Genomic DNA, 27,620 nt, shown 5'->3' on the forward strand with positions numbered 1-27,620 from the left:
TCCAAGGTTAGTTTGGTCTTGTTGATGGAGGCCGCAACCTATTTTGTGTTGTTGCGTGGAAGTTGTTGGTACAGGGAGGTTTGTGAGCATTGTTGAAGGCCTTTGTGAAGGATGGGGATTGTAAATAACTTTGCCAAGTGGGAAACAAGTTTGGACAACCGTTGGAAAACATCTACAAGGATTGCCAGGTGGGTAGCTAGACTCGTGAAGACTTGTTGTAGGTGTCTTTGTGGTCAAAGGACTGTCGCAATGCTGATATTTGGGCAAAGAGGGCTTAGAGGACAAAGCCTCGACCATAGGTGTTTTGTAACAAGTTTTGACATTGTACTTAGGCATCTTCCATGGATTGTAAAGGGCCACTATCCCTAGTATGGAATCCCTAAGAATTTCTGTTAAAGGACTAATAAGAAATTAGTTTTGGCCAATAAATATTGTGTAGTTTCATGATCTAATTGTTGGTATATTCCTTTGTGCAAAAGTTGTTTTTAAAGCTAGGCATTTCAATGTGTTTATGTTTTCTGTTTTGTGAAACTGCCAAAACAGACTCAGGGTGCATGGAATTCTAACATGGTTTCAAAGCTACTTTAAAGAGTAGTTGGGTCAAATTGTGCACAGCTGGCAGCGCTAATAGGGAGCTGAGTTTTCTTGTTGTTGAAGGAGGGACCACTGATTTCTTGGTAAGAATCCAACACAGAAAATGGTTTCTCGCTTGAGGTTTGAGGACCGTTTGGAAGGGATGTCCAACTATAGTTTGTGAAAGGAAAGAATCAAGCTATTGTTGTTGGTGAATGACCTATAGGATTATGCCAACACCCAGTTAAAGGCACTAACTAATGGGGCAGATTTAGCTTTGTATAACAAAGTAGATGCAAAGGTGGAGTCAAGGATCATTTGATACCTCATCTTAGTAGAAAAGACATTGGATGTGATATGTGGGAAGCTCTGAAAGCGTTGTTTTAGAACAAGAACGAAAACTGGAAGATGGTATTGAGAGAGAAGCTAAGGGAAATCAAAATGACAGGGTTAGAGAACGTGACTTCATATCTTAATAGGATTCAACAAGTTCATGATGAGCTTGCAGTTGTATGGGAAACAATGGAAGAATTAGAGTTGGCAAGGACTGCATTGAAGGGCTTCTTAGTGTTGATAGGTGGTTGCCATTGATGTCAACCCAAGCAATGCTAGGAGATGCCCTGCTTTTGTTGACCAATAAGAGATGGAAACTCATTGTTTCTCGCATCCATACCACTCTAGATGGATTCTCCTCGTCGAGATGTTTCTGGTGGTATGTGGAATGCCACATAGTTCTTCATGGTTTAAGAGATATTTGTGTTTGAAGTTGGAGACCCCAGTTAGTGGGCTAAAACCCCAAGGGGTGGTGACATGGCACACATTGGTTCTTGGTCATTAAAGATCAAACATAAGGGTTTCTTGTCATGTTTAATCGATAGATCATGTTAAAGAAGGACATCATTAGTGTTTGTTCTCATATGAAGTATTCTTCACACCCTTAAAGCCATGTACACTCACTAAAAGCCAACAATTTCCTTGATTAGGGCTTAAGTTAGTCACTTAATGATGTTTATTAGAAAAATCCTCCTCCAATGTTCCCCTTGAAGCCCCTCCTAAGAAGTTCCGTCCATCTAAGCATACCTCTTAAATTTCTCGAGCTCCTGAGGCAAGCGCAACGAAGAAATAACAAAGAACCTAGGGTTTCAATTTGTGTTGCAGTTTGGGTTTTTTCGTTCGTTTTTATTTTTATTTATTTCTTTCTCCATCTTTGGTTCAAGGATTCATTTGTGTGTCTTTGTAGGGCATCTAGGTTAGGGGTTTTGGATTAGGCTCCAAGGTTTTCCTATAAGACTTTGGCCCTCATCTAGGGGGCACTAAAATTTGGACCAACGAAGATCAGAAATCTAAGTTTTGGTTTGATTGTGTTTATCTTTTGGCTATTGGATTTGGTGGGCATTAGGATGTAGGTTTCCATTGTTATCGAAGGTATAGGCCTCCTTTTGAAGACCTCGAATTTCATCAGTAGTGCACCTATTCTTTGGTACTGGACCTCGACCTAATTAGTAATGCTAGTTTTTTGTAGCATCTGATGTGTTCTAGTGATGAAATTTTGTGGAGAGGCTAGAAAACATGAGGTCTCCAAAGCCCAAAAATCTTTCATGGAAATTCCACCTAGAAATGACTTAATTAGATTATTAGTCGGTTTTTAAATATTTCCTTATTCTAAACTTAAGGAATATGACTAATTAATCAAAATTAATTAAGTTATGGTATGAATGTTTTAGAAACTCACTTGGATCGACTTCAAGTTAATCCTTGCCATCGATTAAGATCTAATTTTGGCCGTTGAAGTCGCAATAGAGGATTATAAGAAGAAGTTGATGGGACTTGGAGAAATCACTTGTATAGTTCGATTTCATAAGCAGATCGATTTTCTGAGTCGCAACATTCAGTTGCCGGAGAGAGAATAAGAGAAATCGAAGCAGTGAGAGAGGGGCAGTGACAATGAAGCTGGAGGATGGATTCTAGTTCCAGTGAGTGTATTTGCAGAGACGTTGACGTAGAGTAGCGCAATAACCTCTAGAGACAAAGTTGATTTCGCTGGGGAGAAATAGAATTTCAGTGCCAGAAGCTGGGCAAAGGTTCCAGAGGCTAGGAGAGAAGTTTTCTCAGACAACAGTTGATCAGATGGCTTGAGGAGAAGCTGTTTCGAGCTGAGTGCAGGAGCAACTGCGCTAGGGTGACATAATGACTGCGCAGAGCCAATTTGGATGACTCAATTTGAGTTGGAGGTCAGTGCTCGAATTTTCCTGTGGAGTGAGGAAATTCCTCACTAGATTTTTCTTGCCAATGTTTCTTTGTAGGATTGCCAGTTTCAGCGTCCAGTTGTACTCAAATTATTTCACTGCTACATAATAATAAAACCCTCGGTTGCTACATTGATTTTCCTAAGTTGGGTTTTTCCGGGGTCATTGGTCCAAAAATCACTGTCATTTTATGTGTGCGCTAGTATTTCTTCCAATGTTTATTTCTTTCGCAATTTATTTGTTTAGGTTGCAGTGTGGTTGATTCAATATTTGGTGTAGCAAACAATAAATAAAGTGTTCAAATTAATTTAACAATTAGGAGAATGATTTCTAGTTGCTACAATAGGATTCAGGTTTCCGAATTTTCACATTTAACTTATCACGAAACCTTTGCGTAGATTTTAGGACCTCTACATTTATCAACTACACTTTCGATCAATTCAGAACTTTGGATATCTATTTTAGAACTTACTTTTTTGGACCTGTGCAGAAGTCTCAGAATGGTTTTGTATTGCAATCTTTTTGTGTTTCTTTTGAGTCTATTTTGGTTTTGCTTGGGCATTCTCCTAGCTATAGGTATAGGCCTTAGTTGAAGACCTAGGGCTAATTACTAAGGCTTTTGTTGTTTGGAATTGGCATTAGGTTGATATTTCATCTCAAAACTGCGACCTTCAATTACTCTACAAGATTTGACCTTCTAGGGCTTCAACCTAAAGCATTTTAAACTATTGTTGGTTGGAATGCTTAGCAAACTATGATTCATATTTTCAATAAGAAGCACATCCTTTGCTATAGCATCCTTGCTTCCAATCTTGACAGTACATGTTCCTATAACATTTGCAGATCCGTCATTTCCAAAAGACATTGTTCCATCTTTTCCTTCTTTCACAGATATAAATGTATTCCGGTCCCCTGTCATCTGTCTTGAGCAACCACTATCAACGTACCAAACATTCTTGTTGCGCATCTTTCAATTTTCTTCTTCCAAACTTGATCATTTTGATTATATTGTGATTCCCTTGGGGGAGCAGTTAATCTGCAGTCTTTAGCCAAATGTCCAAAGTTGTTGCATTTATGAGTCTATGACATTCTACTTCATTGCTTAAGTAATCAAACTAATTGTAATTTTGCCTGTAATTCTCCTACGAATTTTTGGGATTACCATACCTAAAGGACCTTCCAAAGTTGCTTCTATTCCAAACATAAGCTTGGAGAAATGTTGTTGATTTCGAAACCAACTAGCGCTGTATGTAAACATTGCAAGCATGGAAAATAGACAAGAGTTGAATTCAAGACGAAAGGGCATTCCACATCAAAACTTTTGGAATTGATACAACACTGTGTGGGCTGATGTAGACAAAAGGACTGGATGGTGAGTTGTGTTTCATGTTAATGATTGGTGATTATACCAAGATGATAGTAGTTAGCTTTTTGAAGAAAAAGTTTGAAGCTTTTAAGTGTTTCAAAATCTTCAAGGAAATGGTTGAAAATGAAACTGATTTGAAGATCAAATGTTTGCGATCGGATAATGGTGGAGAATTCACATCTAAATCATTTCAACATTTCTGTGAAGAGCATGGAATATAAAGGCAATTCTCAACAACTAGGACACCCCAACAAAGTGAAGTCGATGAAAGGAAGAATAGAACTATAGAAGAAATGGCTAGAATAATGCTCAGTGATTCAAAATTGGATAACAAATTTTGGGTTCAGGGAGTTTATACAACTGTGTATTTTGAACAAAGGATTACTTAGGAGCAATTCTGATAAGACCCCATATGAACTATGGAGAGGAAGACCAACAAATGTCAAACATTTTCAAGTATTTGGAAGCAAGTGTTACATCAAAAGGGAAGATCAAAAAACAAGAAAATTTGAATCTCGAGTAGATGAAGGTGTCTTTGTTGGCTACTCACGCAGTAGGAAAGCATATAGATGTCACAATCAGAGACAAAATTGGATAATTGAAAGTGTCAATGTAACATTTGATGAAAATCGTGGATCAAAGTATGAACAAGAAAACTCACCTCCAAACAAACTTGAGACACAAGAGATTGAATTAGAAAAGGTGAAAGAGGAAGCCCTGCAACAAGTTCAATCAAATGAGCAAACAACTACCAACTAGGGAAAGACAAAAAGTGAACAACAGGCACCTTCAAAGACTCTTAAACAATGGTATAAAAAGAACCATCCTTTAGATTAGATTATTTGGGACATCAATGAAGGCATAGGTACTAGAAGAAACCGATTTCATACACCACAACAAGCCCATCTTGCTCTTTTGGTGACATTTGAACCAAACAACTTTGAAGAGGCTAGTCATGACGAACATTGGATAGTAGCAATGAACGAGGAATTAGATCAGATTGAGAAGAATGATACTTGGGAATTGGCTTCGTGAACTAAGGATAAAAATCATTGGTACAAAATGGGTGTTTAGAAACAAGTTGTATGAATATGGATAGTTTACCAGGAACAAGGCGAGATTTGTCTGTAAAGGGTATACACAGGTTGAAGGAATTGATTTCGAAGAGACTTTTGCACCTGTCACTATAATGGAAGCCATCCGAATGTTCTTGGTTTATGCTTTTTCAAGGGAGATCAAAGTATATGAGATGGATGTAAAATCAACATTTTTGAATGGAGAGTTATAAGAAGAGGTACACATAGAACAACTTGAGGGATTCTTGCTAATTGACAAGAAGGATTATGTTTGCAGGCCGAAGAAGGCGTTATATGGTCACAAATAGGCTCCTAGGGCTTGGTATGCCCGTCTTGACAAGTACTTGCAGGCACAAGGATTCAAGAGAGGAACTGCTCATAGCAACCTTTATGTAAGCGTTAGCTTGACGATTATTGAAGTATATGTGGATGATATAATCTTTGGGAGCGATGATGATAGGTTAAACAAGAAGTTTGTAGCAGATATGCAAAGTGAGTTTGTGATATCGTTACTTTGTGAATTGACATTCTTATTGGGACTTTAGATATCTCAGGAAGACAAGAGAATATTCATTTGTCAAGCCAAATATATCAAGGAAATGTTGAAGAGATTTCAGAGGGAAGATTGCAAGCCAATCTACACCCTGATGGTGACAAGTTGCAAGTTGAGCATAAGATGACTCATCCAAATATGTGGATCAAAGGATGTATAGATCTATGATTGGCATACTTCTGTATGTAACAACTTCCATGCTAGATGTAATGCAGGCAGTTGGACAACTAGCATGATTCCAAGCAACACTAAAGGAAATGTAGTTGCTGTAAAGAGAATATTTTGATATCTCAAGGGAACAACAAAATATGGCTTATGGTATCATAAAGGGAACGAGTTAACTATCACAACTTATACAGAAGCAGATTGGGCAGGAAGTTTTGATGATCGTAAAAGCACTAGTGTAGCAACTTTCTATCTCGGTGGTTGTCTGGTTTTGTGGTTGAGCAAGAAGCAATCATTAGTTCCTTATCCACAATAAAAGCATAATATATCACAACAACAACGTGTTGTACGTAGGTCTTTTGGATGAAACAAACATTGCAGGATCTTCAAGTGAAGTTTGATGAGCCCATTCCAATGTTTTATGATAACACCAACACTATAAGTATCTCCAAGAATCCTGTCATGCACTCAAAAACAAAACACATTTCGATCAAGTACCATTTTGTTAGAGAACAAGTTGCAAAGAAGAACATAGAAGTTGAATATATTGGGACAAAAGGACAAATTGTTGATATCTTTACCAAACCTTTACCACGTGAGACATTTGAGTATCTTCGCCGAAAACTTGGTATTTTCCCAAGTTCCCATTAGACTGTTCTTTTATCTTGTCAAGTAGACAGGGAAAGTTGAGGCAGGTTACAAGTCCATAGGAAGTAGATAGGTTGATTCTTGTCAGGTGGAATCGCCCTTTGCCATTGGATGTTAAAGGGGGAGAGAAAGCATTACTAAGGTTAGAATTAGCATGATGTTAGGGGGAGTTGTGATCACAGGGGGAGTACATGTGTTGCCATCAATGCCAAATGGGGAGATTGTTGATAGGTGGTTGTCATTGATGTCAACCCAAGAAAAACTAGGAGATGCCTTGCTTTCGTTGGCCAATATGACATGAAAACTCATTGTTTCTCGCTTCCATACCACTCTAGATGGATTCTCCTCGTCGAGATGTTTCCGGTGGTATGTGGCATGCCGCGCAGTTCTTCAAGGTTTGAAAGATATTTGCATTTGAAGTTGGAGACCCTAGTTAGTGGGCTAAAACCCTAAGGGGTGGTGACATGGCACACATTTATTGGGTCTTAGTCATTAAACATCAAACATAAGGGTTCCTCACCATATTTCATGGAGCAATTATCTTAAAGAAGGGTATCATTAGTATCTTGCACCCATAAGATATATTCCTCAAATATTTAAAGGTTAATCCCTTCACCAAAAGGCAAGTGGCCTTTGCTTAGTATTTAAGGTAGTCCATCTAAAAGGGTTTATTGAAAGAATCTTCCTCCAACTTTTATTTTTGAGCCCCTTTCTTGTCCGAAAATCCCTGCAACGTTCATATTATGGAGCCCTCATAGGTCTATAAAAAGGAGTCCTTACCTCACCTCTTCCTTGTGAAATTAAAGAATGATCTTGTGACAAAAAGCAGCTCTAAAATTTCCAGCCACCCTTTGGCAGCTAACACAAATCATTAGGAGGGATAGGGTTTGGTTTTATGAATTCTCTTTAGTGTTTGGTGGTTCGTTCTTTTGGCAGGTTGCTTTACAAAAGGAGAGCGAAGTTATTTTGAGCAACTTTCACAACTCCAAAGATGAAGAGCAAAGGTTCTGTTGAATAGAAGAAGTATAATAGGTCTTGAGACCTCTACCTATAGTGATCTAAAACTTCGGACTTGTGGTGGAGGAAATCATTTGAACAGAGTAGTCATTGAAGGGCTACACGTTGTCAAGTTTACGTTACAGTCTTCAATAGTAAGTCTGTTTAATGACGTTTTAGGGATTTAAAATCCACTCAAATTTGCTTCAAATTACCCGCGGTTAGTGTCTACTAACCTCGGACTTGGATAGTTGTAATAAACAGGGTTTTGCATTGTAAATTTTGTGGTGTTTTCTTGTGTATTTTGGGAATTGTTGGGCTTTGGTATAGGTCTTTTTCTTGCAATCATTAAACCCTCATATAGGACATAAATATTCCAGGATAGCGAAAAGAGTTTTGTTACATTTTTCTTTTGGTTGGGATCTGCCTTTGTATCTTCTTGTTGCATGGGTTATTTGTCTCGTTTCGTTTGGGACCTAGGATTCACTTGGGTGATTCTTAGTTGCAGGGATAAGCTTCTATTGTTTTCAGTCTTTTGGGGCTCAAAAAAGATCTGCAATTACATTGACATCTTTTTTCTCTCGTTCAGTATTTGGTCTGATACAAGAATTATTCAGTATGATCTTAAACACACATATCTTGTCTGCATTGTGAGGTTGACCTTATATGCATAATCTACTTCATATCTTACAACACCTTTTTATGAACAAAATTGAAGTGGCCTTGGGAAGTGAATCAAGAAGTGAATTTTGCAGACACATATTGACTATCACAATTGATGGTAAACTGAAAAAGAAGGGCGTTCCTCAAGTCACATCATTACACAACAAACAAGAGTGAAAAGACTTTGATGATCTACAACAAAGGTATGACTAGTTCAAGCATCTTTCATTGCAACAGTGAAACATTGCTGATAGGACTTTAGGCATCAAATTGTCTAATCATCAAAGGCAATGTGGAAAGAACAATTTTCTTATTGAAGGCAGAGCAAAGTGCTACAACAGTGACGCTATAAGGGAAATGCAGGAATGCACATTGTCATCATCTACAACAGCAGGATCTCATCTTCAATTTAGAGACATTTCACAATATACATTTGTAAAATTCAAGTCTTGTGAATATTTGTAAGGGATTGTACTATTTGTACAAGAATTGTAGAGGTCATTTTATTTTGGGTACAAGCATTTGGCTTGTAGTTGGGACAAGGGATTTTGGTCCTAGGGTTTGTTGGGACAAGGGTTTAGGTCATAGAGTTGTTGATCAGTGAAAGAAAAGTCATTGTACATCATTTCAAAGTGGATCATTGTCCCTAGTACGGGACTCCACAATTTGTATTTAAATTTTTGTCTTTTTAGGGTGGAAGGGTGGTGCTAGGGAGGTGGTTGAAGTCACCTTTAGGTTGTAGCTTGAAATTACTTTAGGGTGGTAGGGTGGTGCTAGGGCAAGTTGGTGCTTGCTAGGGTGTTGGTGCATCTATTTCGCTAACTGTTGATAGCACCTAGGGCATTGGGGTGTCCTTCTAGTGGGTGCTGGAGAAGAATGTTTTTCTAGACTTCTAGGGAGTTGTAGCTTTCTTTTCAGTTGGAGCATCTGTCTAGTTGCAGTTGGTACACAGGGTGTTGGAGCATTCATTAGGTTGGAGCTTGAGATCTAGGGCGTTGGACTGTCCTCCCAGTGGTAGTTGGTAAACAGGGTGTTGGAGCCTGTAAATCAGGGGGTTGGAGCCTCCTTCAGTGGGAGCTGAAAACTTGATGTAATTATTCTTTTTGAAGAAGAAGACAAATATTAAGAAGTGTTCAATGGTTTTTGACTTGGAGGGGGTTTTCGACCTAAATAATTATGTGTCCACTGTCTTGGTTATTATGCATTATTGAATGGTGTTGTTTACTGCCTTTTGCTATTTAATTAAACAATGTTGAAGATTAACTAATGCTCTGAAAAGATTAATAAATTTACTATTTGCTAAGAAATACTGATTCACTCCCTTCTCAATGTTTCCAACACTCGAGAGCAGTGGAAGAAATTCATTGAACCAGTAGTATCATGGGAGAAACTTCTAGAGTGGAAGAAGTTACAAGATGATTTCACTTAGGAAGAACTTTAGGATGAGAATCTTGAACAAAAGAGTCCAGATGAGGAGAACATTGCCCTCTTTAGTACGTTGAAAAAGGGAAAAGGGAAGTTCAACAATGATTAACATGAAGAAGCACTTGAACAAGGTGAAATGATTTGCATGGTCATTATGTGAGCCAATGTCCGCATAAGAAAGGAGCAAAAGAGAAGAAACTTGAGACGGCTGCTACAACTGTAGAGTCCAAAGATTGTCTTAGTTTGACATCCCTTTTTACCTAAGTAATGCAATAGACACAAGGTTTTGTTAAAGGTAAGCAATAACATGTCTTCTTTTTCATGTTTGTCTGTATACCCTATTGTTTTGTTAAAGAATGCATTTGGCTACGAAATCGGTTTATTTTTGTAGGAAATCCAGATTTTGCAACTGCCTCCATTGTTTTCAAGGTTCAGAAGCTTCAGCGCAGCGACGAAAGATACAAATGGATAAGGAATGGTACCCTAGTGGGTTCCTTCTTATTCCCTTGAACCAGTTCATCAAGATGATTGCAGGATATCACGGTCAAACCCCAAAGTCAACTACAGGATTGTCGCAGTGACAGAATCCGAGTTTCATCGAAACCTTATCGATTTGATTTCGGAATAGCAAATCGAATGTTTAGCGATATAGTTTAATTGAAATAAAGATATTTAGGCTTAAAATGCTCATGTTTTTACGCCAAAGACTTATTATAAAAACTATGGCCACACTATGTTTTGGTGCGCGCCGGATGATGTAATTTTTGAAACAGTTTGTTAAGTTTCGTTTTGCAAGTAATAGAATTGGTTTTATGTGTGTATGCACTGCATTGATTGGAGATTATGGACTGATTCGTGGAGGGCCCCTACGACTAGTAATAGGTCTTTAACCAATTGCAATTAGATTTCTTTCATTACTTGAATACTCTATTTTTGTGTGAAGAAATGCAGTATGATGAGTTCGCCAATGAATTGTTATATGCATGAGCACTTCCATTTGCTTTATACCTAGTTTAATCTGCTATTTGAATTGCTTTTTATCTGGTACAATATGGTTATTTCATTTGCTTTTTATCTAGTGTAGTCCAATTGTGTTTACTTCATAGCATAGTCGCTGTTCAGAATGTATTGTTTGGATGAAATTGAGTGAGTAAAAGCGTGAGAGTCTTCTCCTTAGCAATTGAAATCAGACATTATTCCTTTACAGTTTGATAGAATAGGTTTCTCTTGCACTTGGTAAATTAGAGCTGCAACCTAAAAATGCAAGACAAAAATCCAAAACAACCTAACACAAGTAAAATCTAGAATCACTCTCATATCATCCATAAACTGATTCAATAGAGAACAACTCCTAAGAAATTTGCTGATAACTTTAGGGATTGAGACATTAATATAATTAACGACACCATCTCCATACTAATCTTAAGTTTTTAGACCCTAACAAAAACATAACGACATAAGAAATAACTTCTAGCGCATATAGTGCACCTGTACTTCATCAATATACCGACCTTGGTTGATAATTTATGATTGACAATTTAAAGACATTAAATTGGTCAAACATTTTGGCACCGTTGCCGGGAAGGTAAAAAAAACATGATATGCGTAAGGATAGAGACTCTAGAGGTAGATTGTAGGTCGAGGAAGAAGTTTAATTCCCACAAATCCACTCACTTCACCACGATTTCGAGAATCCACACCACCTACTCAAACCCGAATTCTATTTAGAGGTCGACAAAGGCTTCCTGAAATCTCAAGATCAGAAATCCAATCTAGAACTTCACCCACTTCATCTACTGAAGCTGTAATTGAAGAAAATCCTACATCCCCAACTACAGGAGTAATTTTTCTATCCTCCACTGATGAACAAATTTTGGGAGAAAAATTAGAAGTTCCTAGTGAAGAAGAGCAACAAGAAACTTATTTTGAACAACCTCTGATAGAGGAACCAAAGAGATTAGAAGAACACTATATTAGTTCAGAAGAATCTATCATTGCTGAAGAAGGGGAAGGAGAAGTGTACAATGTCCATGGCGAGGAAAATAAGATTGGAGGAAGGGGTAGAGGTAGAGGTGGAGATAGGAACAAAGGAGGGGGTAGAGGCAGAGGAAACCAAGATCCTTCTGGATTTCCTATTCTTGATGAAGTTACAACCCTCACAATAAAAAATATATCACTCACAATTCTTCCTAATTTCCACGGAAAAAGAAACGAAGACCCGAAGACATTTCTCTTCGAATTTGAAGTATTATGTAGATCATATGACTATCTGCATGATGCTCAAAAATTAAAATTGTTCCCTGCTACATTAAAAGACTTGGCATTAAAATGGTTCAAGAGTCTAGGGGTGTATTCTATAACGACATGGGGACAAATGAAAGAGGCTTTCTTAGGCAAATATAGAGATTATTGTAAGCGCAGTAATCTTAAAGATGAAGTCTTCAAAATGACACAAAAAGAAGATGAAAATCTTGAAGATTTAGTAGGAAGGTTTGTTTACAATGTTAAAAGAGGAAAAATGGATAATTTGGATGAGGAAACCTTAAAAGCCCTCTTACTCAGAGCTATTAAAGATGAGTGGATTGATCTCCTTAACCTAACTGGGAAGGGAGATATTTCCCAACTACCATTTGCAGATATTTGTGATTTATGTGTACATATCTCAAGGGGTAAAGCACGAGTTGGAAGGATTCCTAGAGACGCTCTCTTGTCAAGAATTAATAAATTTCCAGTTGGGACAGTTAGCAGGGCAGAATTAGGAAATTTGCTTGATACCTTCAAAACAGATATTTTAGGGACCCTAAGTGAGCAGATCGACACCCTAAAAATATAAAACAAGCAAAATTCTGAAAATGTTGCATTATCCATCTTCTGTCCTAAATGTCGAAAGAAACATGCTCTAAGAGAGTGTCCCTTAGATTCAAAAACCATAGAAACCCGTGTCATATGTGCAGATAATCATGATACGAAGGAATGTCCATCCTTACCAGGTCTCAAGGCTGTATTTAATGATGAAGGAATATTAGAACCAGTAGACCCTCTCTACTTTATAGCCAAAAGACCATGGCAAAATCCCCAACCAAATCAATCACAAGGATTCAGACCACAACAATTTGCTCAGTCTTCACAAAATAATTGGAATCCAGCCTGGTAGCCTTGGGCTCAGCCACAGTCATAGCCTTGGAATCAAGGATGGCAAAATCCTTATGGAGCCTATGCTCAATATTAACAATACTCACCATCCTACCTTCCATCACAATTTCTACCACCATCTAATCAAATTCCCCAAGCTAACCAATTCCACAAATTCCTGTTCAGAATCAAAACCCACAACGCTCCATACCATTTCCACAAAAACCAAATCAATTACCTGCTCAACCACTTCCGAATCCTAATAATAAAATACCACAACAACGTGTGTACAACATGGACGGGCAAAATCCTCAAACTTATGTAATAACTCCACTAGACCTAAATAATGTTCAATTAAGGTCTGGAAGAGTGTTACCAAGAAAACCCCTTGTCATTCAAGAAACAGGATCCGATTTTCAAAAACACAAAAACCAATCAGAAGAAGGGGAGGCCTCTTCCCCTCAGAAGGAGAATAAACAAACATAAGATGTTCCAATAAACAATCCCATCATAGAACCCTCTGTATCAATTAGACCACCGTTTCCTGAACGGTTGAAAATTGATGGAGTAGAAAAACAAATTATCTTGCCTGATTACAATATGATGGATTAATTGAGAAATGTTTGTATTAAGATTCCTTTATTACAAGCCATAAAAGAAATACCAATTTTTGCGAAAACAATTAAGAAACTAAGTACACAAAGATCAAGGAGAAAAAGAAAAGACATAAAAAGAATTCAATTAGTTGGAAAAATTGCAGACATTATGATGGGGAAGACACAATTCAAAAATACTTAGATCCTGGAAGCGCCATTGTAAAAGTTCACTTCAATGAAATTGAAATACCAAACACACTAATTGATCTAGGAGCAACCATAAACATAATGAATAAACAAGTTATGGACACAATTGGCTTCCTAACCTTCAATACACACCAACCTTATTGCAATTAGCAGATAGGTCTGTGATTAAACTTGATGGTATGTTGGAATATGTTTGTGTATCCTTGGACTCTTGGTAATATAGGACATCCATTAATTCTAGGAAGACCTTGGTTAGCTACAGCTGATGCTTTCATCGGTTGTAGATCAGGTGACATGTTTATCTCAGATGGAAATTCTACAAAGAAATTTACATTATATCCTCCTGCAAGAACAACAATAGATACAAAAACTGAAGAATGGATAGAAGATGAAGATATACAACCTATTTTTACTACTGAACAAGTAAGAGAGGAAGACCAAATTCTAAATCTACTGGAAAATAATGAATCTTCCTCACATTATGATCGTAGTCACAATGGGTATCTCTCATCTAAACAGGTATCATTGCTCTCCATGGAAAAATTTGGGAATTCCTCGATAGAAATTTTTCCAGGAAAAACCTTCAATGTTAATAAAAACCTGGAAGAAGTGCAAAATAATCAATTGATAGAAATTTTACAGAAACATTCTTTTGCTTTTGCATGGGAATACACTAACATGAGAGGGATTGATCCTAAAACTTGCATACATCATATCTACATTGAACAGAATGCAAGATCAGTTAGACAACCTCAATGAAGAATGAACCCAAATTTAAAAGAAATTGTTAAGGAAGGGTTGCAAAAATTGTTAAATATAAATTCCATCTATTTGATATCAGGCAGTCAGTGGGTTTCACCCCTAGTAATCTTCCCTAAGAAAAATGGAAAATGGAGAGTATGCATCGATTACAGGGAACTAAATAAGGCAACATTAAAAGGCCACTTTTCACTACATTTTATAGATCAGGTCTTAGACACATTAGCAGGGAAAAATATTTTTCCTTTTTGGACGGGTTCAGTGGATATAACCAGATTCAGGGAGCCCCTGAAGATCAAGATAAAACCACATTCACTTGTCCATGGGGAACTTATGCTTATTGAGTACTTTCCTTTGGATTATGTAATGCTTCAACAACATTTCAAAGAGCAGTCCTTGGAATTTTCTTTGATCTTATTCATGGTTGTGTGGAAGTGTACATGGATGATTTCACAGTTTATGGAGATTCTTTCAATGAAGCACTGGAGAATTTGAAAAAAGTATTGATAAGATGTAAAGAAACAAATATCTCGTTAAGCCATGAAAAATGTTTCATGATGTTTGTTAAAATTGGCAACCAGGGCAAAACTTCATGTGGGTCATCTTATTCATGGCTAATAATATTTTTATTAGATTCCTCTCGTCGAGAGGTGTAGGATTGATATAAAGATCATCCAATTCCGATAAGTATTCATGGAGATATGAATTTATTTTGATTATGGAATTATTATCAAGCCGACCTACAACTCATGTAGGCTCAGAAGCCCAACAGTCGCATCTATTCACCCACCAACGTTGTGTATAAATATAAGAGGACTTTTCCTCATTTGGACTCACTCATCTCATCACATCTCTCTCTCTCTCTACTGCGTAGATATGAGTCTCTTCTCTACTGCGTTGAAATGGGTCTCTCTCTCTCTCACACATGTGAAGCCGGAAGCTGTTGAATTTGAAGTTGCAATTGCAGAAGTAAAGATTGACTTGCGTGGCCTAGAAGATCTCCTCTTTGGAGCTGCGCTATAGGTTCATCTGAACCTCCTTTGAAAGCCGCAACTTTTGGTGGTGGAATGAAGTCAATCCGACTGTCGGTTTGTGAGATATGGTCTGCCCTAGTTTGATAATGAAGCCGCTAATGCTGATGCTACTGATCTAGGGTTTGCTACTGCTGATATGAATCAAATTTATTGTACTATTTCTCTCTGCGGAATTATTGAAGATAAAAGAAGATTTGATCAAAGGGTTTCCCCACACATTGTGGGGTTTGTCCCTGGCTAGTTGCCACATCTTGTGTCTCTTGTCTTGGCTTGTTTTCTGTCGATTGTTTAATGTTCTATTTGCACTTTACTTTATGTACATGTGATTGCTAATCGGTGGAATATAATAAGAAAAAGAAGTAAACTGTTATAAGCATAGAACATACCATAACTTAACATGGTATCGGAGCTGAGGTGAAGACAAAGCCCGAGCAAGAGCAAGAGCAATCATTGAAGAGAAGATTGGCAAGGCTATCCTAAAAGAACTATGGGGTCCTCAACACTCTTTCCTGTCGAAGACAAGCTCCGTGAGAAAGCTGACTATCACGGATGGAAGATGTCTATCGATCTAACCCTTGAAGATCAAGGAGTGTTGGACCATGTAAGAGGCAATATTGTTGAGCCTTCATCAAATGCATCTGCTGCTGCCTGGAACAAATGGAAAAATGGAGAAGTCAAAACAAAGAAGATCATCCGGGACTCTATCGACAAGCGCTTGGTGGCCTACATCTCTGATCTAGACACCTCCAAGGAAATCTACGACAGACTGGTGAGTTTATTTAAAGTTAATGATGCAAATCAAGTTTTGTTTCTTAGAAATAAGTTGAGGGAAATCAAGAAGGGTAAAGATGAAAGTATGCAAGCATACTTCTTAAGAATCACCGAGATCAAGAACGATCTCCTATCTATTGGGGAAACCATTACTGACAGAGAAATGGCACTCACAACTCTCGGAGGATTACCATTTGAATGGTATGTGTTCAGGACTACTCTTCTGAACAATAATGTAATTCCTAGTTTTGAGGAATTAATGGCTAGATGCATTCAAGAACAAACAAGGGTAGAAGAGTAGGAAATGCCCTTGCCTAAAGGTCCTCCTGCTGCTTTTTCTTCTCATGCTAAGAAAATAAATAATTCTGGGTCTAAATCGAAAAGAAAGGCTGGATTTAAGGGTGGAAGAAAAGGACGATGTTTCATTTGCAATAAAGCAGGTCACTATGCAAGGGAATGCCCTGATAGAAAGGACTCTCAGCGTGACGATGATCAAAATCCCTCTCATGGTAATCGAAGGAATGGAAAATTCAACAACAAAGGAAAAAGGAATGCAGGAAATCAAGGAAGAGGGCAACCATTCAAGAAGGCTAGAAATTCCAGGTATGAATCTAACACTGTTGATGATAAGCAGGCTGAATATTATCTACCAGCTGCTCTATCTACCTCCCCTCCTTCGGACTCAATGGGAATTTGGCTCATTGATAGTGGTGCCTCAAGACACTTCACTGGTTACAAAGAAGTACTCTATAATCTGGTAGAGAAAGAAACTAACCTGGAAATTGTCCTTGGAGATGACATGAAATACCCAGTGAAAGGTGTAGGCAATGTTTCTCTTAAACTGAATCAAGGTAATGCGATTCACTTACAAGATGTATTATATGTACCTGATCTCAAAAAGAACCTGGTATCCATCTCGGCAATGGAAGACAAAGGCTATAAGGTAACCTTCAGCGATGGTAAGGTACGCATATGGAAAAATAATGTTAAAGATGCTTTCACTCTTGGGTTTCGAGTTGATTCTTTATATCAAGTTGGTGGAAGTCCGCTAGGAGTCATGTCTTGTGACACAACGCTTCAGTCCGAACTTTGGCATCGGAGGTTTGCCCACCTTCATTACAAAGCTCCACCCGATGTAAGACAGATGGTAACAGGGATGCCTGAATTCCCTCTCAGCGTGACGATGATCAAAATCCCTCTCATGGTAATCGAAGGAATGGAAAATTCAACAACAAAGGAAAAAGGAATGCAGGAAATCAAGGAAGAGGGCAACCATTCAAGAAGGCTAGAAATTCCAGGTATGAATCTAACACTGTTGATGATAAGCAGGCTGAATATTATCTACCAGCTGCTCTATCTACCTCCCCTCCTTCGGACTCAATGGGAATTTGGCTCATTGATAGTGGTGCCTCAAGACACTTCACTGGTTACAAAGAAGTACTCTATAATCTGGTAGAGAAAGAAACTAACCTGGAAATTGTCCTTGGAGATGACATGAAATACCCAGTGAAAGGTGTAGGCAATGTTTCTCTTAAACTGAATCAAGGTAATGCGATTCACTTACAAGATGTATTATATGTACCTGATCTCAAAAAGAACCTGGTATCCATCTCGGCAATGGAAGACAAAGGCTATAAGGTAACCTTCAGCGATGGTAAGGTACGCATATGGAAAAATAATGTTAAAGATGCTTTCACTCTTGGGTTTCGAGTTGATTCTTTATATCAAGTCGGTGGAAGTCCGCTAGGAGTCATGTCTTGTGACACAACGCTTCAGTCCGAACTTTGGCATCGGAGGTTTGCCCACCTTCATTACAAAGCTCCACCCGATGTAAGACAGATGGTAACAGGGATGCCTGAATTCCAAGTAGAGCAAGAAGGTGTATGTCCGGGATGTGTCGAAGGAAAGCTCAAAAGGGGACCATTCCCTTCAAGTCAAAGCAAGACCTCCGATATATTACAACTAGTTCACTCAGACATATCAGGTATGATGCCTGTGAACTCCTTGGGAGGATACTCATATTATCTCACTTTTACAGATGACCATTCTCGAAAGACCTGGATATACTTCTTGAAAAAGAAGGATGAAGTGTTCCCTTGGTTCCGACACTTCAAAGCCCTAATCGAGAATCAAACCGAAAAGAAGATCAAGATCTTAAGAACTGACAATGGGACTAAATATGAATCTAATGAGTTCCATGATTTTTGTAAAGAGGCTGGCATCAAGAGGGAGACTACTACACCATATACTCCTGAACAAAATGGTGTGGCAGAAAGGAAGAACCGCACAATTATGGAAGCTGTCCGGGCCATGCTACATGATCAAAGTCTTCCTAAGTTTCTATGGGCTGAAGCTGCAAACACTGCCGTATATGTACAAAATCGATGCCCTCATCAAGCTTTGGGTTCCAAGACTCCTGAAGAAAAATTCACCGGTAAGAAACCTGATGTTTCTCATTTTAAAAGCCCTGTATACTTTCATGTGCCGAAAGAGAAAAGAAATAAATTGGGAGCATCTGGAAAGAAGGGAATTTTCGTAGGCTATGGTGAAAATACTAAAGGCTATAGAATCTATGTAGCCGGTCAAAGGGAAGTCATAATTAGTCATGATGTCACCTTTGACGAAGATATGGCTCTGAGCAAGGTGATCAATCTTCTGACTTTGAGGAGCTCTCAAGAAGCCGACTCCAGGGAACAGAAAGAAAAGGATGATGAATCAATGCCTGATGTAGAAGAACCCATGGATCCGATTGATCCTCCTCCATATGAGCCTTCCTCTTCTAGGAAGAAGCCTTCATGGCTTAAGGGGTTACTTGATGATGTTGAAGGACATGCTGCACCCCGAGGACCCTTTCGTGAAAGTAAGAAACCTAATAGGTATCAAGGATACCTGACCATCATGAGCACGATCATACAAAATGAGCCTTCGTCATTCTCAGATGCCGTCAAGCATCAAGTATGGAAGGATGATATTACCGAAGAATATGAGTCTATCATAAAGAATGATGTTTGGGAAGTAGTTCCCAGACCCCAGGACAAGACTGTTGTTACTTCCAAATGGCTTTACAAGATAAAGCATGCAACAGATGGAAGCATAGAAAAGTATAAGGCTCGTTTTGTTGCTCGAGGTTTCTCCCAAAAGGAAGGTATAGACTATGATGAGATATTTGCACATGTTGCCAGATATACGACCATCTGCTCGATCATAGCCCTTGCTGCTTCACAAGGATGGAACCTACATCAGATGGATGTCAAGACTGCGTTCTTGCATGGCTCGATCAAAGAAGAGGTCTATGTGGAGCAACCCGAAGGATTTGAGATTTATGATCGAAAATCTCATGTATGCAGGTTGAAGAAAGCTCTCTATGGGCTGAAGCAAGCACCCCGAGCATGGTATGAGAGGATCGATAGCTACTTGATGAAGCTGGGATTCACTAGGAGTGAAGCCGATCCTAACCTTTACTTTAAGGTTGAAGATGACAAGCCTCTCATACTGGTGTTGTATGTGGATGACCTCTTTCTAACAGGTGCAGATCCTCTCATTCACAAATGTAAGAGGGAGCTGGCCTCTGAATTTGAAATGAAAGACCTAGGACTGATGCACTACTTCCTAGGACTTGAAGTGTGGCAAAAGCCAGGAGAAATTTTCCTATCTCAAGGAAAATATGTGGTGAAGATATTGGAAAGATTCGGAATGGTGGACTGCAAGCCTGTAACTACTCCGATGGAGCTTGACTTCAAGAAGTTAAGCGGTAGTGATGCTGGACCTGTTTTACGAAATGCTACCGAGTATCGGCAACTCGTCAGAGCATTAATGTTCTTAGTGAACCCCCGTCCAGATATATGCTTTGCAGTCAACACGTTGAGCCAGCATATGGTTGAACCCCACCACATACACTGGATTGGTGCCAAGAATCTGCTGAGATATCTTCGTGGCACTATCACTTATGGGTTAAGATACATTGCCAGAGATGTGAGACTATTTGGATACACAGATGCTGACTGGGCAGGCAATGTGGAGGACCGTAAGAGCACTTCTGGGTGTTGTTTCTCCTTGGGATCTGCTTCGATATTCTGGATGAGCAGGAAACAAAAGTCGGTGGCTTTGAGCATCGCCGAAGCAGAGTATATTGCTGCTAGCATGGCTTCTTGTGAGGCAGTTTGGTTGCGAAAGCTCTTCAGTGAGTTGTTTGGATTCACATTGGATACCACTGTGATCCTTTGTGACAACCAAAGTGGGATTCGTTTGTCAGAGAATCCCGTATTCCATGATCGCTCCAAGCATATTGATATCAGATACCATTATATTCGAGATATGGTGCAACGGGGAGCTATAAGGCTCCATCATATCGGTACAGATGAACAGGTCGCCGACATTCTGACAAAACCCCTTGGGAAAGTAAAATTTCTGATTTTCCGTGAACAACTTGGAGTTGTTCAAAGACACCCTCCAATGAGGGTCATGTATGATGCATTGAGCTCTGAGAGCTCCAGGGGGGTGCGGGGTGCTTCTTGGAGCAGCATATGACCATAGGATTATTCACTATCCCCTGATGGTATACATGTACACCCCGTGGCGACATTGTAGCAGGATTTATGTGTTCTCCTGTGAGGCCTGGATTGATGTGTTCTCCTGTGAGGACAGGATTGATTAGTTCTCCTGTCGAGGCATCCTACCCATGCAGTCTGGGACTCATGGGAAGTACCTCTCATCTGATCGAGCAGGGAAATGAAGTTAGGGACCATAGTAGTACCGATGGACGCATCGTTGTAACTATTGTACTCCCTACGCTAGGATGACCTCCATTGATCTGGGATCAATGATACTGGTCTGGGACCAGTGGTAGGAGTTGTACCATACTATGACGCTGACTTCGGGTCGGTTGAGACTGGTCTGGGATCAGTGGTACATACTCTGAGACTGACTTTGAGTCAGTGGAGGATGATATTGGTCTGGGACCGTTGGAGTTGTACTCACTATGACGCTGACTTTGGGTTGGTTGAGACTGGTCTGGGACCAGTGGTACATACTCTGAGACTGACTTTGAGTCAGTATGATACATCCTCGATCATTTCTTCTTCTTCATAATTTGGACAAAAGCAGAGTAGAACAGAACAATGCAAGAGCAGAGCAGAACAGAACAAAACAATACAGATCAGTGCAGGGCAGAACAAGACAAAGCAGAACAGGCAAAATAGAGCAGAGCAAGGCAAGGGTCAGGCTGTACAAGGCAGTGCATTTGATGGATGAATAGTAATGACCGATAGACAGATTGCAGATGAAGTTCTCCATGGTTGAGAGGGAGTGTTAAAATTGGCAACCAGGGCAAAACTTCATGTGGGTCATCTTATTCATGGCTAATAATATTTTTATTAGATTTCTCTCGTCGAGAGGTGTAGGATTGATATAAAGATCATCTAATTTCGATAAGTATTCATGGAGATATGAATTTATTTTGATTATGGAATTATTATCAAGCTGACCTACAACTCATGTAGGCTCAGAAGCCCTACAGTCGCATCTATTCACCCACCAACGTTGTGTATAAATATAAGAGGACTTTTCCTCATTTGGACTCACTCATCTCATCACATCTCTCTCTCTCTACTGCGCAGATATGAGTCTTTTCTCTACTGCGCTGAAATGGGTCTCTCTCTCTCACACATGTGAAGCCGGAAGCTGTTGAATTTGAAGCTGCAACTGCAGAAGTTGCATGGCCTAGAAGATCTCCTCTTTGGAACTGCGCTGTAGGTTCATCTGAACCTCCTTTGAAAGCCGCAACTTTTGGTGGTGGAATGAAGTCAATCCGACTGTCGGTTTGTGAGATATGGTCTGCCCTAGTTTGATAATGAAGCCGCTAATGCTGATGCTACTGATCTAGGGTTTGCTATTGCTGATATGAATCAGATTTATTGTACTATTTCTCTCTGCTGAATTATTGAAGATAAAAGAAGATTTGATCAAAGGGTTTCCCCACACATTGTGGGGTTTGTCCCTGGCTAGCCGCCACATCTTGTGTCTCTTGTCTTGGCTTGTTTTCTGTCGATCGTTTAATGTTCTATCTGCACTTTACTTTATGTACATGCGATTGCTAATCGGTGGAATATAATAAGAAAAAGAAGTAAACTGTTATAAGCATAGAACATACCATAACTTAACAATGTTTAACGAAGGAATTGTTTTAGGTCATCATATTTCAGTAGATGGAATCAAGGTAGACTTATCTAAAGTTGAAGTTATTTCTAAGTTATGAATGCCAAGTTGTCAAAAAGATGTTATAAGTTTTCTTGGTTTTACAGGATATTATAGAAGATTCATAGAAAACTTCACAAAAATTGCATCCCCACTTTTTAAATTGCTTACCAAGGACTGTGAATTGAATTGGGATTTTGAATGTCAAGTTGCCTTTGAAACTTTGAAAAAGAGAATTTTTGAAGCACCTATCTTAAAAGGACCTAACTGGAAATTGCCTTTCCATATCTCAACGGATGCTTCAGATTCAGCCTTAGGAGCTGTGTTGGGACAGAAAGATCTTACTCCTTATGCAATCTATTATACTAGTAAAAATTTAACTCCTGTAGAGTTAAATTATATTGTAACTGAAAAGGAGTTTTTAGTTGTAGTTCATGCCATTAACAAATTCAGACATTACATAACTGGCTATGAAACTTTTGTTCACACAGACCATTTTGCCATTAGATACCTAATGAATAAACCAGTGACTAATGGAAGAATAACTAGATGGCTCTTACTGTTACAAGAATTCAACATAATTATTCTAGATAGGCCAGGAAAGCAAAATACAATTGCCGACTTTTTATCTAGAATACAAAATGAAAATAATGATCAACCTGTAGAGGATAAATTTCTTGATGAATATCTTTTTGTAGTATCTACTAAATCACCTTGGTATGCAGATATTGCTAATTATTTAGCTACAGAAAAGATGCCATTTCATTTATCTCATAGAGAAAAGAGAAGAATAGTCCACAATAACACATATTATCCATGGATAAATGAGGAGTTATACAAGACAGGACCAGATCTCATCATCAGAAGATGTGTTCGAGAGGACAAAATACCAGAAATACTTGAAGCTTGCCACGATGAGCCATGTGGGGGACATTTTTTTGACAGAAGGACTATTTACAAAATCTTGCTTTTAGGATATTATTGGCCTTCCATTTTCAGGGACACCAAAGAATATATTAAAAGATGAGACAATTGTCAAAGAATGGGCAAACCCACTCTTTCAAATGAAATGTCACTTCAACCACAGGTACTCATCGAACCATTGAAGCTTGCCACGATGAGCCATGTGGGGGACATTTTTTTGACAGAAGGACTATTTACAAAATCTTGCTTTTAGGATATTATTGGCCTTCCATTTTCAGGGACACCAAAGAATATATTAAAAGATGAGACAAATGTCAAAGAATGGGCAAACCCACTCTTTCAAATGAAATGTCACTTCAACCACAGGTACTCATCGAACCATTTGAGAAGTGGGCACTATATTTTGTTGGACCAATCAGCTCACCTTCAAAGCAAAAGAAGTATATTCTGGTATGTAGTGATTATGTCACTAAATGGGTAGAAGCTAAAGCACTTCCTTTTGCTATTGAAAACGCTGTAGTTTCATTTCTTTGTGGGGATATTTTTTCCATTTTGGTGTTCCAAGAGAAATTGTAACAGATCAAGGAACACAGTTCATGTCCAGATTAGTGTAGAAGCTTGTGGATCAATACAAAATCAAACATCGGAAGTCCACTCCATACCATCCACAAGCCAATGGACAAGTTGAGTCCACAAATAAGGTGATTGAAGCAATCCTTACCATGACTGTACATCTACATAGAAAGGATTGGGGGAAAAGCTTCCAAAAGCTTTATGCGCCTACAGAACTACATGTAGAAATACTGCAGGACATACACCTTATGAACTTGTTTATGGGAAGCAAGTCTTACTTCCGATAGAGTTCCAGATCCAAACCTATAACACAACAGTCCAGTTAGATCTTGACTTATCAGAAGCACAGAAGTAATGGATGAGACAACTAAATGAACTCGATGAAATCAGAGAAGAAGCCCTCCAGAGAACTAGCCTAGTTCAACAACAAAGATCTAGATGGCATGATAAGTACATTAAGGAAATGAAATTTAATCCAGGAGATTGGGCATTACTCTTTGATTCAAAGCTCAAAAATTTTCAAGGGAAATTCCAAACCCATTGGCTTGGACCTTATGAAGTTGAAAGTGTTTTTGAGAATGGTGCAGTTAGAATCAGGACTATTGATAAAGTGAAAATTCCTCTATTAGTAAATGTACATCGGCTCAGATTGTACCAGAAGCGATTGACAAAAGATGAATTTGTTAAAATGTTCCAAGATAATTCAGAATTGAAAATGGTTAAGAAGAATTCTTCTTCTTTTCCACCTTATTATATGTATATATATACATATAATAATAATAATAAAAAAGAAAAAAAAAGGTATAAACATGAAAACAACATGCTGTTGGTAGGTTGATACAGAAAATTTAGAGTGAAAACCAATTTTTGTTGGCACTTCAAATTTTCCTTTCAAAAAGAAAATAACAAAGTTCCTTTATTAAAGTTTTTTTTCTTAGCTGCAGAATCAACGACTTTCCGCAGCGTGAACAAGTTTTTGTAGCTACGACAAGTTTCTGCAGCGTAATAATTTTTTTAAGCCTACAAGGACACTTGGTGATTTGATTTGAAATACAACTGACAGAGCAAAGTACCTGTAGGAGATCTTAGAACAACAAACAAGGTTAGCAAAGTGGATCACAAGTATGTGCTACTTTAATTTAGCAATAGGGATTGGTATATTGCATATATGACTAAGAAGACATAGTATTGCCGAAAATTAAAACGAAATCATTACAACTTAAGGGTGATGGTCGCCTAACAAAACATCATAATCCACCGCTTAAAGGTCATGTCACATACTCATTCCGAATCCATCGAAATAATCACTGAATCATCATTTTAAATGCACCCCAACGGTTCGATTCATTCCTATAACCTTTATTTATAATCCACTTGTTCTAACACTCCTCTGAACTTTCATAGCCACTCCATCCTTCCGCCACTTAGTAAAAACCTTACCAACATGATTCTCTTGTCAAGGTAACCAGTCTTTGAGGCAAAGCATCCTCCATAATGGGGATCATTGTTCGAACCGAGCCAACAGGGAAGAAATTTTTGGAGGGATACCTTCAGATTAAGGAGCTGCTGCAAAAGAAACAATGGTTGCAGTTCATTGAAAAATTTAACGGTTTTCACAGGGAAGTGACAAAGACATTTTCACGCTCATTTGATGGAACTAAAGCCGAAATAGGGGACATTAAGATCACCATAATGGAGTCCATGATCGTGGAAGCTACTGAATTACCAAGGAGCGGGGAAAAATGGTTCAAGAATAGTAGGGGAATTAATTGAGAAGATTGGAAGGTCTTCTTGAAAAATCCAAATATGGATGCCCACTGTCTTCAAGAAAGGTATTCCCAACACAACCCTTAAGAGTAAATGGAGAAATTTATTGCTTATACTTCAAAATTTTGTCACTTGTGAGGGTGGGTTTGGGTATATGTATTTTTACCATGTTAGTATTATGATGCATTTTCTTGAAGATCACTAGATGAATCTTCCTTCTTTTCTCTTAAATAGTCTCAAGAAAATGTTCACAAACGTTCAAAAGAGAATTCAGTTTATAGAAAATACTACGTATCATCATGGCTTGATAAAGATATTGGTTGAGTTCCATATTCAGAGTATGGGGGATAACTAGGAAAGTTTCCCGATGAGGAACCATTTTGAAGAAATATCCCCAGAACAAGGCAGCAGCAGTAGGACCCTCAGAGGAAGGAAGAGAACAATAGAAGTAGTAAAAGAGCAGGAACCCCAAACTCACCTGGAATTATCAGAAGAAGAGTTGCCCATAGTGGATATATTGCAGAGAATGAAAAAGGGAAATCTTAGAAGGAAGAAAGTTAGCAAAAGAGCAAAGGAAATACCACAAACCAAGACCATTCCTCAAGAAGAAAAATCAGAGACTAAAAGAAGGAAAGTACAGGGATTAGAAACCTTAGGATTAAGGAGGAGTCCAAGGTTGAGCACAGTGCAACAGACAATCTCGAAAGCTACATAATACATTGATCTCGAGGAAAACGAGTCCACTGAGAATGAGCCAATTGAAAACCTTGAAAGTTCTCCAATAGGGTCACCAAAATCATCACTGAGAGCGTCACCACCACCTTGCAGCTCACCTCTAAGCAGCCTAGTGCATGGTCCGGGTGTTGACCCTGTTCAACAGGAGATTTATGACTATATAGAGTCATTGGAAAGAAAAGAGACAACAACTAAAGAAACAATTCAAAGTCTTGGAGAAGGGAGCAATCAATTAAATGAACCACAAGAACACTCAGCGTCAAACATTTTAAAGCAAGAGATTTTTGAGTTAGAAATATTGAACAAGTATCTCAAGAATGAGAATCAGAATCAAACATTGAAGGCACAAAGTGAGATCCAGATTGCAAAAAGTGATAATCTCATCCTTCATTTGATTTTGTGATATAAAACGAATAAAAAGTTGAAGAAGGAAAACATGACAATGCAAAGAGAGATTATCAACTTAAAATACAAAATTCTCATGAGAAAACCTAGGATGCAAGTAGCTGCAAGAAAGAAGAAGAAAGTGAAACTTGGAGGTAATGATCAGAAGGCACAAGTGATTGACAATGATGAAGTGTATGAGGACATACAAAACCTCCAGCTTGGGGGAATGCAGAGTCCAAAGATTATCTTACCTTGACATCCCTTTCTGCCTATATTTCTCTTTTTTCCTATACTTATCACCTAAGTAATGAAATAGACACAAGGTTTTGTTAAAGGTAAGCAATAACATGCCTTCTTCTTCATGTTTGTCTATATACCTTACTGTTTTGTTAAAGAATGCATTTGACTACCGAATTGGTCTGTTTATGCAGCCAATCTAGATTTTTGCAGCTGCCTCCATTGTTTGCAAGGTTCAAAAGCCCTAGCTCAACGACGAAGGATACAGATGGATAAGGAATGGTCCCCTAGTGGATTCCTTCCTATTCCCTCGAAACAGTTCATCAAGATGATCGCATGATATCACGGTCAAAATACAAGATTGTCGCTGGAACAAAATCCAAGTTTCATTGAAACCTTATCGATTTGCTTTCAGAATAACAAATCGAATGTTTAAGATATTTAGGTTTAAAATGCTCACGCTGTTATGCCAAAGACTTACTATAAAAACTATGGCCGCACTGTGTTTCGGTGCGCACCGGGTGATCTAATTTTTGAAACAGTTTGTTAAGTTTCGTTTTGCAAGTAATAGAACTGGTTTTATGTGTGTATTCAT

At 38.5% G+C, this 27,620-nt stretch overlaps 1 protein-coding gene across 1 annotated transcript in view; it reads left to right on the plus strand.

Moving 5' to 3' along the window:
• Window positions 1-27,620, plus strand: part of LOC149228777 (zinc finger CCCH domain-containing protein ZFN-like) — a 92,080-nt gene that overhangs the window by 32,595 nt on the left and 31,865 nt on the right. The gene's annotated exons all lie outside the window — the stretch shown is intronic.

This window comes from Pinus tabuliformis, chromosome J, assembly GCF_031772625.1.
Source record: "Pinus tabuliformis cultivar Carrire ecotype Pingquan chromosome J, CPIR1, whole genome shotgun sequence".
NCBI lineage: Eukaryota > Viridiplantae > Streptophyta > Pinopsida > Pinales > Pinaceae > Pinus > Pinus tabuliformis.